Source organism: Podarcis cretensis (assembly GCF_951804945.1).
Source record: "Podarcis cretensis genome assembly, chromosome: 4".
Classification (NCBI taxonomy): domain Eukaryota; kingdom Metazoa; phylum Chordata; class Lepidosauria; order Squamata; family Lacertidae; genus Podarcis; species Podarcis cretensis.
The window spans coordinates 91,642,843-91,657,235 of NC_137173.1; positions in this window are offsets into that span (position 1 = coordinate 91,642,843).

Sequence of the window (14,393 nt, forward strand, 5' to 3'; positions counted from 1 at the left end):
GGCAATTCACTCAAAAATGGTGCCAAACGGTTGCAAATGCTACCCTGAGAGGTTTCGCGGTCGAAACAGAAGGCTTTTTATCACAGGTCAAGAAATCAGCCCAGGACAACTTAACCGGCGGAAAAATATTTTTTTGAAAAAATCCCAATACCCGGGGTCACAATTTCAGGAAAAATCTGACTTTAGGCAATTCACTCAAAAATGGTGCCAAACGGTTGCAAATGCTACCCTGAGAGGTTTCGCGGTCGAAACAGAAGGCTTTTTATCACAGGACAAGAAATCAGCCCTCGACAACTTAACCGGCTGAAAAATAATTTTTTGAAAAAATCCCAATACCTGGGGTCAGAATTTCAGGAAAAATCTGACTTTAGGCAATTCACTCAAAAATGGTGCCAAATGGTTGTAAATGCTCCCCTGAGATGTTTGGCGGTCGAAACAGAAGGCTTTTTATCACAGGACAAGAAATCAGCCCTCGACAACTTAACCGGCGGAAAAATAATTTTTTGAAAAAATCCCAATACCCGGGGTCACAATTTCAGGAAAAATCTGACTTTAGGCAATTCACTCAAAAATGGTGCCAAACGGTTGCATATGCTCCCCTGAGAGGTTTCGCGGTCGAAACAGAAGGCTTTTTATCACAGGACAAGAAATCAGCCCTCGACAACTTAACCGGCTGAAAAATAATTTTTTGAAAAAATCCCAATACCCGGGGTCAGAATTTCAGGAAAGATCTGACTTTAGGCAATTCACCCAAAAATCGTGCCAAATGGTTGTAAATGCTCCCGTGAGATGTTTGGCGTTCGAAACAGAAGGCTTTTTATCACAGGACAAGAAATCAGCCCTCGACAACTTAACCGGCTGAAAAATAATTTTTTCAAAAAATCCCAATACCCGGGGTCACAATTTCAGGAAAAATCTGACTTTAGGCAATTCACTCAAAAATGGTGCCAAATGGTTGCAAATGCTCCCCTGAGAGGTTTCGCGGTCGAAACAGAAGGCTTTTTATCACAGGACAAGAAATCAGCCCTCGACAACTTAACCGGCTGAAAAATAATTTTTTGAAAAAATCCCAATACCCGGGGTCACAATTTCAGGAAAGATCTGACTTTAGGCAATTCACTCAAAAATGGTGCCAAATGGTTGTAAATGCTCCCGTGAGATGTTTGGCGGTCGAAACAGAAGGCTTTTTATCACAGGACAAGAAATCAGCCCTCGACAACTTAACCGGCTGAAAAATAATTTTTTGAAAAAATCCCAATACCCGGGGTCAGAATTTCAGGAAAAATCTGACTTTAGGCAATTCACTCAAAAATGGTGCCAAATGGTTGTAAATGCTCCCGTGAGATGTTTGGCGGTCGAAACAGAAGGCTTTTTATCACAGGACAAGAAATCAGCCCTCGACAACTTAACCGGCTGAAAAATATTTTTTTGAAAAAATCCCAATACCCGGGGTCAGAATTTCAGGAAAAATCTGACTTTAGGCAATTCACTCAAAAATGGTGCCAAACGGTTGTAAATGCTCCCCTGATATGTTTGGCGGTCGAAACAGAAGGCTTTTTATCACAGGACAAGAAAACAGCCCAGGACAACTTAACCGGCGGAAAAATATTTTTTTGAAAAAATCCCAATACCCGGGGTCACAATTTCAGGAAAAATATGACTTTAGGCAATTCACTCAAAAATGGTGCCAAACGGTTGCAAATGCTGCCCTGAGAGGTTTCGCGGTCAAAACAGAAGGCTTTTTATCACAGGACAAGAAATCAGCCCTTGACAACTTAACCGGCTGAAAAATAATTTTTTGAAAAAATCCCAATACCCGGGGTCAGAATTTCAGGAAAGATCTGACTTTAGGCAATTCACTCAAAAATGGTGCCAAACGGTTGCAAATGCTGCCCTGAGAGGTTTCGCGGTCGAAACAGAAGGCTTTTTATCACAGGACAAGAAATCAGCCCTCGACAACTTAACCGACTGAAAAATATTTTTTTGAAAAAATCCCAATACCCGGGGTCACAATTTCAGGAAAGATCTGACTTTAGGCAATTCACTCAAAAATGGTGCCAAATGGTTGTAAATGCTCCCGTGAGATGTTTGGCGGTCGAAACAGAAGGCTTTTTATCACAGGACAAGAAATCAGCCCTCGACAACTTAACCGGCTGAAAAATAATTTTTTGAAAAAATCCCAATACCCGGGGTCAGAATTTCAGGAAAAATCTGACTTTAGGCAATTCACTCAAAAATGGTGCCAAATGGTTGTAAATGCTCCCGTGAGATGTTTGGCGGTCGAAACAGAAGGCTTTTTATCACAGGACAAGAAATCAGCCCTCGACAACTTAACCGGCTGAAAAATATTTTTTTGAAAAAATCCCAATACCCGGGGTCAGAATTTCAGGAAAAATCTGACTTTAGGCAATTCACTAAAAAATGGTGCCAAACGGTTGTAAATGCTCCCCTGATATGTTTGGCGGTCGAAACAGAAGGCTTTTTATCACAGGACAAGAAAACAGCCCAGGACAACTTAACCGGCGGAAAAATATTTTTTTGAAAAAATCCCAATACCCGGGGTCACAATTTCAGGAAAAATCTGACTTTAGGCAATTCACTCAAAAATGGTGCCAAACGGTTGCAAATGCTGCCCTGAGAGGTTTCGCGGTCAAAACAGAAGGCTTTTTATCACAGGACAAGAAATCAGCCCTTGACAACTTAACCGGCTGAAAAATAATTTTTTGAAAAAATCCCAATACCCGGGGTCAGAATTTCAGGAAAGATCTGAATTTAGGCAATTCGCTCAAAAATGGTGCCAAATGGTTGTAAATGCTCCCCTGAGATGTTTGGCGGTCGAAACAGAAGGCTTTTTATCACAGGACAAGAAATCAGCCCTCGACAACTTAACCGGCTGAAAAATAATTTTTTGAAAAAATCCCAATACCCGGGGTCAGAATTTCAGGAAAAATCTGACTTTAGGCAATTCACTCAAAAATGGTGCCAAATGGTTGTAAATGCTCCCCTGAGATGTTTGGCGGTCGAAACAGAAGGCTTTTTATCACAGGACAAGAAATCAGCCCTCGACAACTTAACCGGAGGAAAAATAATTTTTTGAAAAAATCCCAATACCCGGGGTCAGAATTTCAGGAAAAATCTGACTTTAGGCAATTCACTCAAAAATGGTGCCAAATGGTTGTAAATGCTCCCGTGAGATGTTTGGCGGTCGAAACAGAAGGCTTTTTATCACAGGACAAGAAATCAGCCCTCGACAACTTAACCGGCTGAAAAATAATTTTTTGAAAAAATCCCAATACCCGGGGTCAGAATTTCAGGAAAAATCTGACTTTAGGCAATTCACTCAAAAATGGTGCCAAATGGTGGTAAATGCTCCCGTGAGATGTTTGGCGGTCGAAACAGAAGGCTTTTTATCACAGGACAAGAAATCAGCCCTCGACAACTTAACCGGCGGAAAAATATTTTTTTGAAAAAATCCCAATACCCGGGGTCACAATTTCAGGAAAAATCTGACTTTAGGCAATTCACTCAAAAATGGTGCCAAACGGTTGCAAATGCTGCCCTGAGAGGTTTCGCGGTCGAAACAGAAGGCTTTTTATCACAGGACAAGAAATCAGCCCTCGAGAACTTAACCGGCTGAAAAATAATTTTTTGAAAAAATCCCAATACCCGGGGTCAGAATTTCAGGAAAGATCTGAATTTAGGCAATTCGCTCAAAAATGGTGCCAAATGGTTGTAAATGCTCCCCTGAGATGTTTGGCGGTCGAAACAGAAGGCTTTTTATCACAGGACAAGAAATCAGCCCTCGACAACTTAACCGGCTGAAAAATATTTTTTTTAAAAAATCCCAATACCCGGGGTCAGAATTTCAGGAAAAATCTGACTTTAGGCAATTCACTCAAAAATGGTGCCAAACGGTTGCAAATGCTCCCCTGAGAGGTTTGGAGGTCGAAACAGAAGGCTTTTTATCACAGGACAAGAAATCAGCCCTCGACAACTTAACCGGCTGAAAAATAATTTTTTGAAAAAATCCCAATACCCGGGGTCAGAATTTCAGGAAAAATCTGACTTTAGGCAATTCACTCAAAAATGGTGCCAAATGGTTGTAAATGCTCCCGTGAGATGTTTGGCGGTCGAAACAGAAGGCTTTTTATCACAGGACAAGAAATCAGCCCTCAACAACTTAACCGGCTGAAAAATAATTTTTTGAAAAAATCCCAATACCCGGGGTCAGAATTTCAGGAAAAATCTGACTTTAGGCAATTCACTCAAAAATGGTGCCAAACGGTTGCAAATGCTCCCCTGAGAGGTTTGGAGGTCGAAACAGAAGGCTTTTTATCACAGGACAAGAAAACAGCCCAGGACAACTTAACCGGCGGAAAAATATTTTTTTGAAAAAATCCCAATACCCGGGGTCACAATTTCAGGAAAAATCTGACTTTAGGCAATTCACTCAAAAATGGTGCCAAACGGTTGCAAATGCTCCCCTGAGATGTTTGGAGGTCGAAACAGAAGGCTTTTTATCACAGGACAAGAAATCAGCCCTCGACAACTTAACCGGCTGAAAAATATTTTTTTTAAAAAATCCCAATACCCGGGGTCAGAATTTCAGGAAAAATCTGACTTTAGGCAATTCACTCAAAAATGGTGCCAAACGGTTGCAAATGCTCCCCTGAGAGGTTTGGAGGTCGAAACAGAAGGCTTTTTATCACAGGACAAGAAATCAGCCCTCGACAACTTAACCGGCTGAAAAATAATTTTTTGAAAAAATCCGAATACCCGGGGTCAGAATTTCAGGAAAAATCTGACTTTAGGCAATTCAATCAAAAATGGTGCCAAATGGTTGTAAATGCTCCCGTGAGATGTTTGGCGGTCGAAACAGAAGGCTTTTTATCACAGGACAAGAAATCAGCCCTCAACAACTTAACCGGCTGAAAAATAATTTTTTGAAAAAATCCCAATACCCGGGGTCAGAATTTCAGGAAAAATCTGACTTTAGGCAATTCACTCAAAAATGGTGCCAAACGGTTGCAAATGCTCCCCTGAGAGGTTAGGAGGTCGAAACAGAAGGCTTTTTATCACAGGACAAGAAAACAGCCCAGGACAACTTAACCGGCGGAAAAATATTTTTTTGAAAAAATCCCAATACCCGGGGTCACAATTTCAGGAAAAATCTGACTTTAGGCAATTCACTCAAAAATGGTGCCAAACGGTTGCAAATGCTCCCCTGAGATGTTTGGAGGTCGAAACAGAAGGCTTTTTATCACAGGACAATAAATCAGCCCTCGACAACTTAACCGGCTGAAAAATAATTTTTTTGAAAAAATCCCAATACCCGGGGTCAGAATTTCAGGAAAAATCTGACTTTAGGCAATTCACTCAAAAATGGTGCCAAATGGTTGTAAATGCTCCCGTGAGATGTTTGGCGGTCGAAACAGAAGGCTTTTTATCACAGGACAAGAAATCAGCCCTTGACAACTTAACCGGCGGAAAAATATTTTTTTGAAAAAATCCCAATACCCGGGGTCACAATTTCAGGAAAAATCTGACTTTAGGCAATTCACTCAAAAATGGTGCCAAACGGTTGTAAATGCTCCCCTGAGAGGTTTCGCGGTCGAAACAGAAGGCTTTTTATCACAGGACAAGAAATCAGCCCTCGACAACTTAACCGGCGGAGAAAGATTTTTTTGAAAAAATCCCAATACCCGGGGTCACAATTTCAGGAAAAATCTGACTTTAGGCAATTCACTCAAAAATGGTGCCAAACTGTTGTAAATGCTCCCCTGAGAGGTTTGGCGGAAGAAACAGAAGGCTTTTTATCACAGGACAAGAAATCAGCTCCCAACAACTTAAACGGCAGACAAAGATTTTTCTGAAAAAATCCCTAAGCCCCAGGGTCACAATTTCAGGAAAAATCTGACTTTAGGCAATTCACTCAAAAATGGTGCCAAACGTTTGAAAATGCTCCCCTGAGAGGTTTGGAGGTCGAAACAGAAGGCTTTTTATCACAGGACAAGAAATCAGCCCTCGACAACTTAAACGGCGGACAAAGATTTTTCTGAAAAAATCCCAATACCCGGGATCAGAATTTCAGGAAAAATCTGACTTTAGGAAATTCACTCAAAAAGGGTGCCAAACGGTTGCAAATGCTCCCCTGAGAGGTTTGGAGGTCGAAACAGAAGGCTTTTTATCACAGGACAAGAAATCAGCCCAGGACAACTTAACAGGCGGAAAAATATTTTTTTGAAAAAATCCCAATACCCGGGGTCAGAATTTCAGGAAAAATCTGACTTTAGGCAATTCACTCAAAAATGGTGCCAAACGGTTGCAAATGCTACCCTGAGATGTTTGGCGGTCGAAACAGAAGGCTTTTTTAATCACAGGACAAGAAATAAGCCCTCGACAACTTAACCGGCGGAGAAAGATTTTTTTGAAAAAATCCCAATACCCGGGGTCAGAATTTCAGGAAAAATCTGACTTTAGGCAATTCACTCAAAAATGGTGCCAAACGTTTGAAAATGCTCCCCTGATATGTTTGGCGGTTGAAACAGAAGGCTTTTTATCACAGGACAAGAAATCAGCCCTCGACAACTTAAACGGCGGACAAAGATTTTTCTGAAAAAATCCCTAAGCCCCAGGGTCAGAATTTCAGGAAAAATCTGACTTTAGGCAATTCACTCAAAAATGGTGCCAAATGGTTGTAAATGCTCCCCTGAGATGTTTGGCGGTTGAAACAGAAGGCTTTTTATCACAGGACAAGAAATCAGCCCAGGACAACTTAACCGGCAGAAAAATATTTTTTTGAAAAAATCCCAATACCCGGGGTCAGAATTTCAGGAAAAATCTGACTTTAGGCAATTCACTCAAAAATGGTGCCAAACGTTTGAAAATGCTCCCCTGAGAGGTTTGGAGGTCGAAAGAGAAGGCTTTCTATCACAGGACAAGAAATCAGCCCAGGACAACTTAACCGGCTGAAAAATAATTTTTTGAAAAAATCCCAATAACCGGGGTCAGAATTTCAGGAAAAATCTGACTTTAGGCAATTCACTCAAAAATGGTGCCAAATGGTTGTAAATGCTCCCGTGAGATGTTTGGCGGTCGAAACAGAAGGCTTTTTATCACAGGACAAGAAATCAGCCCTCGACAACTTAACCGGCTGAAAAATATTTTTTTGAAAAAATCCCAATACCCGGGGTCAGAATTTCAGGAAAAATCTGACTTTAGGCAATTCACTCAAAAATGGTGCCAAACGGTTGTAAATGCTCCCCTGATATGTTTGGCGGTTGAAACAGAAGGCTTTTTATCACAGGACAAGAAATCAGCCCTCGACAACTTAACCGGCGGAGAAAGATTTTTTTGAAAAAATCCCAATACCCGGGATCACAATTTCAGGAAAAATCTGACTTTAGGCAATTCACTCAAAAATGGTGCCAAACGGTTGCAAATGCTACCCTGAGAGGTTTCGCGGTCGAAACAGAAGGCTTTTTAATCACAGGACAAGAAATCAGCCCTCGACAACTTAACCGGCTGAAAAATATTTTTTTGAAAAAATCCCAATACCCGGGGTCAGAATTTCAGGAAAAATCTGACTTTAGGCAATTCACTCAAAAATGGTGCCAAACGGTTGCAAATGCTACCCTGAGAGCTTTGCGGTCGAAACAGAAGGCTTTTTATCACAGGACAAGAAATCAGCCCTCGACAACTTAACCGGCTGAAAAATAATTTTTTGAAGAAATCCCAATACCCGGGGTCAGAATTTCAGGAAAAATCTGACTTTAGGCAATTCACTCAAAAATGGTGCCAAACGGTTGTAAATGCTCCCCTGATATGTTTGGCGGTCGAAACAGAAGGCACAGGACAAGAAATCAGCCCTCGACCACAGGACAAGAAATCAGCTCTCGACCACTTAACCGGCGGAGAAAGATTTTTTTGGAAAAATCCCAATACCCGGGGTCACAATTTCAGGAAAAATCTGACTTTAGGCAATTCACTCAAAAATGGTGCCAAACGGTTGCAAATGCTACCCTGAGAGGTTTCGCGGTCGAAACAGAAGGCTTTTTATCACAGGACAAGAAATCAGCCCTCGACAACTTAACCGGCTGAAAAATAATTTTTTGAAAAAATCCCAATACCCGGGGTCAGAATTTCAGGAAAAATCTGACTTTAGGCAATTCACTCAAAAATGGTGCCAAATGGTTGTAAATGCTCCCCTGAGATGTTTGGCGGTCGAAACAGAAGGCTTTTTATCACAGGACAAGAAATCATCCCTCGACAACTTAACCGGCGGAAAAATAGTTTTTTGAAAAAATCCCAATACCCGGGGTCAGAATTTCAGGAAAAATCTGACTTTAGGCAATTCACTGAAAAAGGGTGCCAAACGGTTGTAAATGCTCCCCTGATATGTTTGGCGGTCGAAACAGAAGGCTTTTTATCACAGGACAAGAAATCAGCCCTCGATAACTTAACCGGCTGAAAAATAATTATTTGAAAAAATCCCAATACCCGAGGTCAGAATTTCAGGAAAAATCTGACTTTAGTCAATTCACTCAAAAATGGTGCCAAACGGTTGTAAATGCTCCCCTGATATGTTTGGCGGTTGAAACAGAAGGCTTTTTATCACAGGACAAGAAATCAGCCCTCGACAACTTAACCGGCGGAGAAAGATTTTTTTGAAAAAATCCCAATACCCGGGGTCACAATTTCAGGAAAAATCTGACTTTAGGCAATTCACTCAAAAATGGTGCCAAACTGTTGTAAATGCTCCCCTGAGAGGTTTGGCGGAAGAAACAGAAGGCTTTTTATCACAGGACAAGAAATCAGCTCCCAACAACTTAAAGGGCGGACAAAGATTTTTCTGAAAAAATCCCTAAGCCCCAGGGTCAGAATTTCAGCAAAAATCTGACTTTAGGCAATTCACTCAAAAATGGTGCCAAACGGTTGCAAATGCTACCCTGAGAGGTTTCGCGGTCGAAACAGAAGGCTTTTTATCACAGGACAAGAAATCAGCCCTCGACAACTTAACCAGCTGAAAAATATTTTTTTGAAAAAATCCCAATACCCGGGTTCAGAATTTCAGGAAAAATCTGACTTTAGGCAATTCACTCAAAAATGGTGCCTAACGGTTGCAAATGCTACCCTGAGAGGTTTTGCGGTCGAAACAGAAGGCTTTTTATCACAGGACAAGAAATCAGCCCTCGACAACTTAACCGGCTGAAAAATAATTTTTTGAAAAAATCCCAATACCCGGGGTCAGAATTTCAGGAAAAATCTGACTTTAGGCAATTCACTCAAAAATGGTGCCAAACGGTTGTAAATGCTCCCCTGATATGTTTGGCGGTCGAAACAGAAGGCACAGGACAAGAAATCAGCCCTCGACCACAGGACAAGAAATCAGCCCTCGACCACTTAACCGGCGGAGAAAGATTTTTTTGAAAAAATCCCAATACCCGGGGTCACAATTTCAGGAAAAATCTGACTTTAGGCAATTCACTCAAAAATGGTGCCAAACGGTTGTAAATGCTCCCCTGAGAGGTTTCGCGGTCGAAACAGAAGGCTTTTTATCACAGGACAAGAAATCAGCCCTCAACAACTTAACCGGCGGAGAAAGATTTTTTTTGAAAAAATCCCAATACCCGGGGTCACAATTTCAGGAAAAATCTGACTTTAGGCAATTCACTCAAAAATGGTGCCAAACGGTTGCAAATGCTACCCTGAGAGGTTTCGCGGTCGAAACAGAAGGCTTTTTATCACAGGACAAGAAATCAGCCCTCGACAACTTAACCGGCGGAGAAAGATTTTTTTGAAAAAATCCCAATACCCGGGGTCACAATTTCAGGAAAAATCTGACTTTAGGCAATTCACTCAAAAATGGTGCCAAACTGTTGTAAATGCTCCCCTGAGAGGTTTGGCGGAAGAAACAGAAGGCTTTTTATCACAGGACAAGAAATCAGCTCCCAACAACTTAAACGGCAGACAAAGATTTTTCTGAAAAAATCCCTAAGCCCCAGGGTCACAATTTCAGGAAAAATCTGACTTTAGGCAATTCACTCAAAAATGGTGCCAAACGTTTGAAAATGCTCCCCTGAGATTTTTGGAGGTCGAAACAGAAGGCTTTTTATCACAGGACAAGAAATCAGCCCTCGACAACTTAAACGGCGGACAAAGATTTTTCTGAAAAAATCCCAATACCCGGGATCAGAATTTCAGGAAAAATCTGACTTTAGGAAATTCACTCAAAAAGGGTGCCAAACGGTTGCAAATGCTCCCCTGAGAGGTTTGGAGGTCGAAACAGAAGGCTTTTTATCACAGGACAAGAAATCAGCCCAGGACAACTTAAACGGCAGACAAAGATTTTTTTGAAAAAATCCCAATACCCGGGGTCAGAATTTCAGGAAAAATCTGACTTTAGGCAATTCACTCAAAAATGGTGCCAAACGGTTGCAAATGCTACCCTGAGAGGTTTCGCGGTCAAAACAGAAGGCTTTTTATCACAGGACAAGAAATCAGCCCTCGACAACTTAACCGGCTGAAAAATAATTTTTTGAAAAAATCGCAATACCCGGGGTCAGAATTTCAGGAAAAATCTGACTTTAGGCAATTCACTCAAAAATGGTGCCAAATGGTTGTAAATGCTCCCCTGAGACGTTTGGCGGTTGAAACAGAAGGCTTTTTATCACAGGACAAGAAATCAGCCCTCGACAACTTAACCGGCTGAAAAATAATTATTTGAAAAAATCCCAATACCCGGGGTCAGAATTTCAGGAAAAATCTGACTTTAGGCAATTCACTCAAAAATGGTGCCAAATGGTTGTAAATGCTCCCCTGAGATGTTTGGCGGTCGAAACAGAAGGCTTTTTATCACAGGACAAGAAATCAGCCCAGGACAACTTAACCGGCAGAAAAATATTTTTTTGAAAAAATCCCAATACCCGGGGTCAGAATTTCAGGAAAAATCTGACTTTAGGCAATTCACTCAAAAATGGTGCCAAACGTTTGAAAATGCTCCCCTGAGAGGTTTGGAGGTCGAAAGAGAAGGCTTTCTATCACAGGACAAGAAATCAGCCCAGGACAACTTAACCGGCTGAAAAATAATTTTTTGAAAAAATCCCAATACCCAGGGTCAGAATTTCAGGAAAAATCTGACTTTAGGCAATTCACTCAAAAATGGTGCCAAATGGTTGTAAATGCTCCCGTGAGATGTTTGGCGGTCGAAACAGAAGGCTTTTTATCACAGGACAAGAAATCAACCCTCGACAACTTAACCGGCTGAAAAATATTTTTTTGAAAAAATCCCAATACCCGGGGTCAGAATTTCAGGAAAAATCTGACTTTAGGCAATTCACTCAAAAATGGTGCCAAACGGTTGTAAATGCTCCCCTGATATGTTTGGCGGTTGAAACAGAAGGCTTTTTATCACAGGACAAGAGATCAGCCCTCGACAACTTAACCGGCGGAGAAAGATTTTTTTGAAAAAATCCCAATACCCGGGATCACAATTTCAGGAAAAATCTGACTTTAGGCAATTCACTCAAAAATGGTGCCAAACGGTTGCAAATGCTACCCTGAGAGGTTTCGCGGTCGAAACAGAAGGCTTTTTAATCACAGGACAAGAAATCAGCCCTCGACAACTTAACCGGCTGAAAAATATTTTTTTGAAAAAATCCCAATACCTGGGGTCAGAATTTCAGGAAAAATCTGACTTTAGGCAATTCACTCAAAAATGGTGCCAAACGGTTGCAAATGCTACCCTGAGAGGTTTTGCGGTCGAAACAGAAGGCTTTTTATCACAGGACAAGAAATCAGCCCTCGACAACTTAACCGGCTGAAAAATAATTTTTTGAAGAAATCCCAATACCCGGGGTCAGAATTTCAGGAAAAATCTGACTTTAGGCAATTCACTCAAAAATGGTGCCAAACGGTTGTAAATGCTCCCCTGATATGTTTGGCGGTCGAAACAGAAGGCACAGGACAAGAAATCAGCCCTCGACCACAGGACAAGAAATCAGCTCTCGACCACTTAACCGGCGGAGAAAGATTTTTTTGGAAAAATCCCAATACCCGGGGTCACAATTTCAGGAAAAATCTGACTTTAGGCAATTCACTCAAAAATGGTGCCAAACGGTTGCAAATGCTACCCTGAGAGGTTTCGCGGTCGAAACAGAAGGCTTTTTATCACAGGACAAGAAATCAGCCCTCGACAACTTAACCGGCTGAAAAATAATTTTTTGAAAAAATCCCAATACCCGGGGTCAGAGTTTCAGGAAAAATCTGACTTTAGGCAATTCACTCAAAAATGGTGCCAAATGGTTGTAAATGCTCCCCTGAGATGTTTGGCGGTCGAAAAAGAAGGCTTTTTATCACAGGACAAGAAATCAGCCCTCGACAACTTAACCGGCGGAAAAATAGTTTTTTGAAAAAATCCCAATACCCGGGGTCAGAATTTCAGGAAAAATCTGACTTTAGTCAATTCACTCAAAAATGGTGCCAATCGGTTGTAAATGCTCCCCTGATATGTTTGGCGGTCGAAACAGAAGGCTTTTTATCACAGGACAAGAAATCAGCCCTCGACAACTTAACCGGCTGAAAAATAATTATTTGAAAAAATCCCAATACCCGAGGTCAGAATTTCAGGAAAAATCTGACTTTAGTCAATTCACTCAAAAATGGTGCCAATCGGTTGTAAATGCTCCCCTGATATGTTTGGCGGTTGAAACAGAAGGCTTTTTATCACAGGACAAGAAATCAGCCCTCGACAACTTAACCGGCGGAGAAAGATTTTTTTGAAAAAATCCCAATACCCGGGGTCACAATTTCAGGAAAAATCTGACTTTAGGCAATTCACTCAAAAATGGTGCCAAACTGTTGTAAATGCTCCCCTGAGAGGTTTGGCGGAAGAAACAGAAGGCTTTTTATCATAGGACAAGAAATCAGCTCCCAACAACTTAAAGGGCGGACAAAGATTTTTCTGAAAAAATCCCTAAGCCCCAGGGTCAGAATTTCAGGAAAAATCTGACTTTAGGCAATTCACTCAAAAATGGTGCCAAACGGTTGCAAATGCTACCCTGAGAGGTTTCGCGGTCGAAACAGAAGGCTTTTTATCACAGGACAAGAAATCAGCCCTCGACAACTTAACCAGCTGAAAAATATTTTTTTGAAAAAATCCCAATACCCGGGGTCAGAATTTCAGGAAAAATCTGACTTTAGGCAATTCACTCAAAAATGGTGCCTAACGGTTGCAAATGCTACCCTGAGAGGTTTTGCGGTCGAAACAGAAGGCTTTTTATCACAGGACAAGAAATCAGCCCTCGACAACTTAACCGGCTGAAAAATAATTTTTTGAAAAAATCCCAATACCCGGGGTCAGAATTTCAGGAAAAATCTGACTTTAGGCAATTCACTCAAAAATGGTGCCAAACTGTTGTAAATGCTCCCCTGAGAGGTTTGGCGGAAGAAACAGAAGGCTTTTTATCACAGGACAAGAAATCAGCTCTCAACAACTTAAACGGCGGACAAAGATTTTTCTGAAAAAATCCTTAAGCCCCAGGGTCACAATTTCAGGAAAAATCTGACTTTAGGCAATTCACTCAAAAATGGTGCCAAATGTTTGAAAATGCTCCCCTGAGAGGTTTGGAGGTCGAAACAGAAGGCTTTTTATCACAGGAAAAAGAAATCAGCCCTCGACAACTTAACCGGCTGAAAAATATTTTTTTGAAAAAATCCCAATACCCGGGGTCAGAATTTCAGGAAAAATCTGACTTTAGGCAATTCACTCAAAAATGGTGCCAAACGGTTGCAAATGCTCCCCTGAGAGGTTTGGAGGTCGAAACAGAAGGCTTTTTATCACAGGACAAGAAATCAGCCCTCGACAACTTAACCGGCTGAAAAATAATTTTTTGAAAAAATCCCAATACCCGGGGTCAGAATTTCAGGAAAAATCTGACTTTAGGCAATTCACTCAAAAATGGTGCCAAATGGTTGTAAATGCTCCCGTGAGATGTTTGGCGGTCGAAACAGAAGGCTTTTTATCACAGGACAAGAAATCAGCCCTCGACAACTTAACCGGCTGAAAAATAATTTTTTGAAAAAATCCCAATACCCGGGGTCAGAATTTCAGGAAAGATCTGACTTTAGGCAATTCACTCAAAAATGGTGCCAAATGGTTGTAAATGCTCCCCTGAGAGGTTTCGCGGTCGAAACAGAAGGCTTTTTATCACAGGACAAGAAATCAGCCCTCGACAACTTAACCGACTGAAAAATAATTTTTTGAAAAAATCCCAATACCCGGGGTCACAATTTCAGGAAAAATCTGACTTTAGGCAATTCACTCAAAAATGGTGCCAAACGGTTGCAAATGCTCCCCTGAGAGGTTTCGCGTTCGAAACAGAAGGCTTTTTATC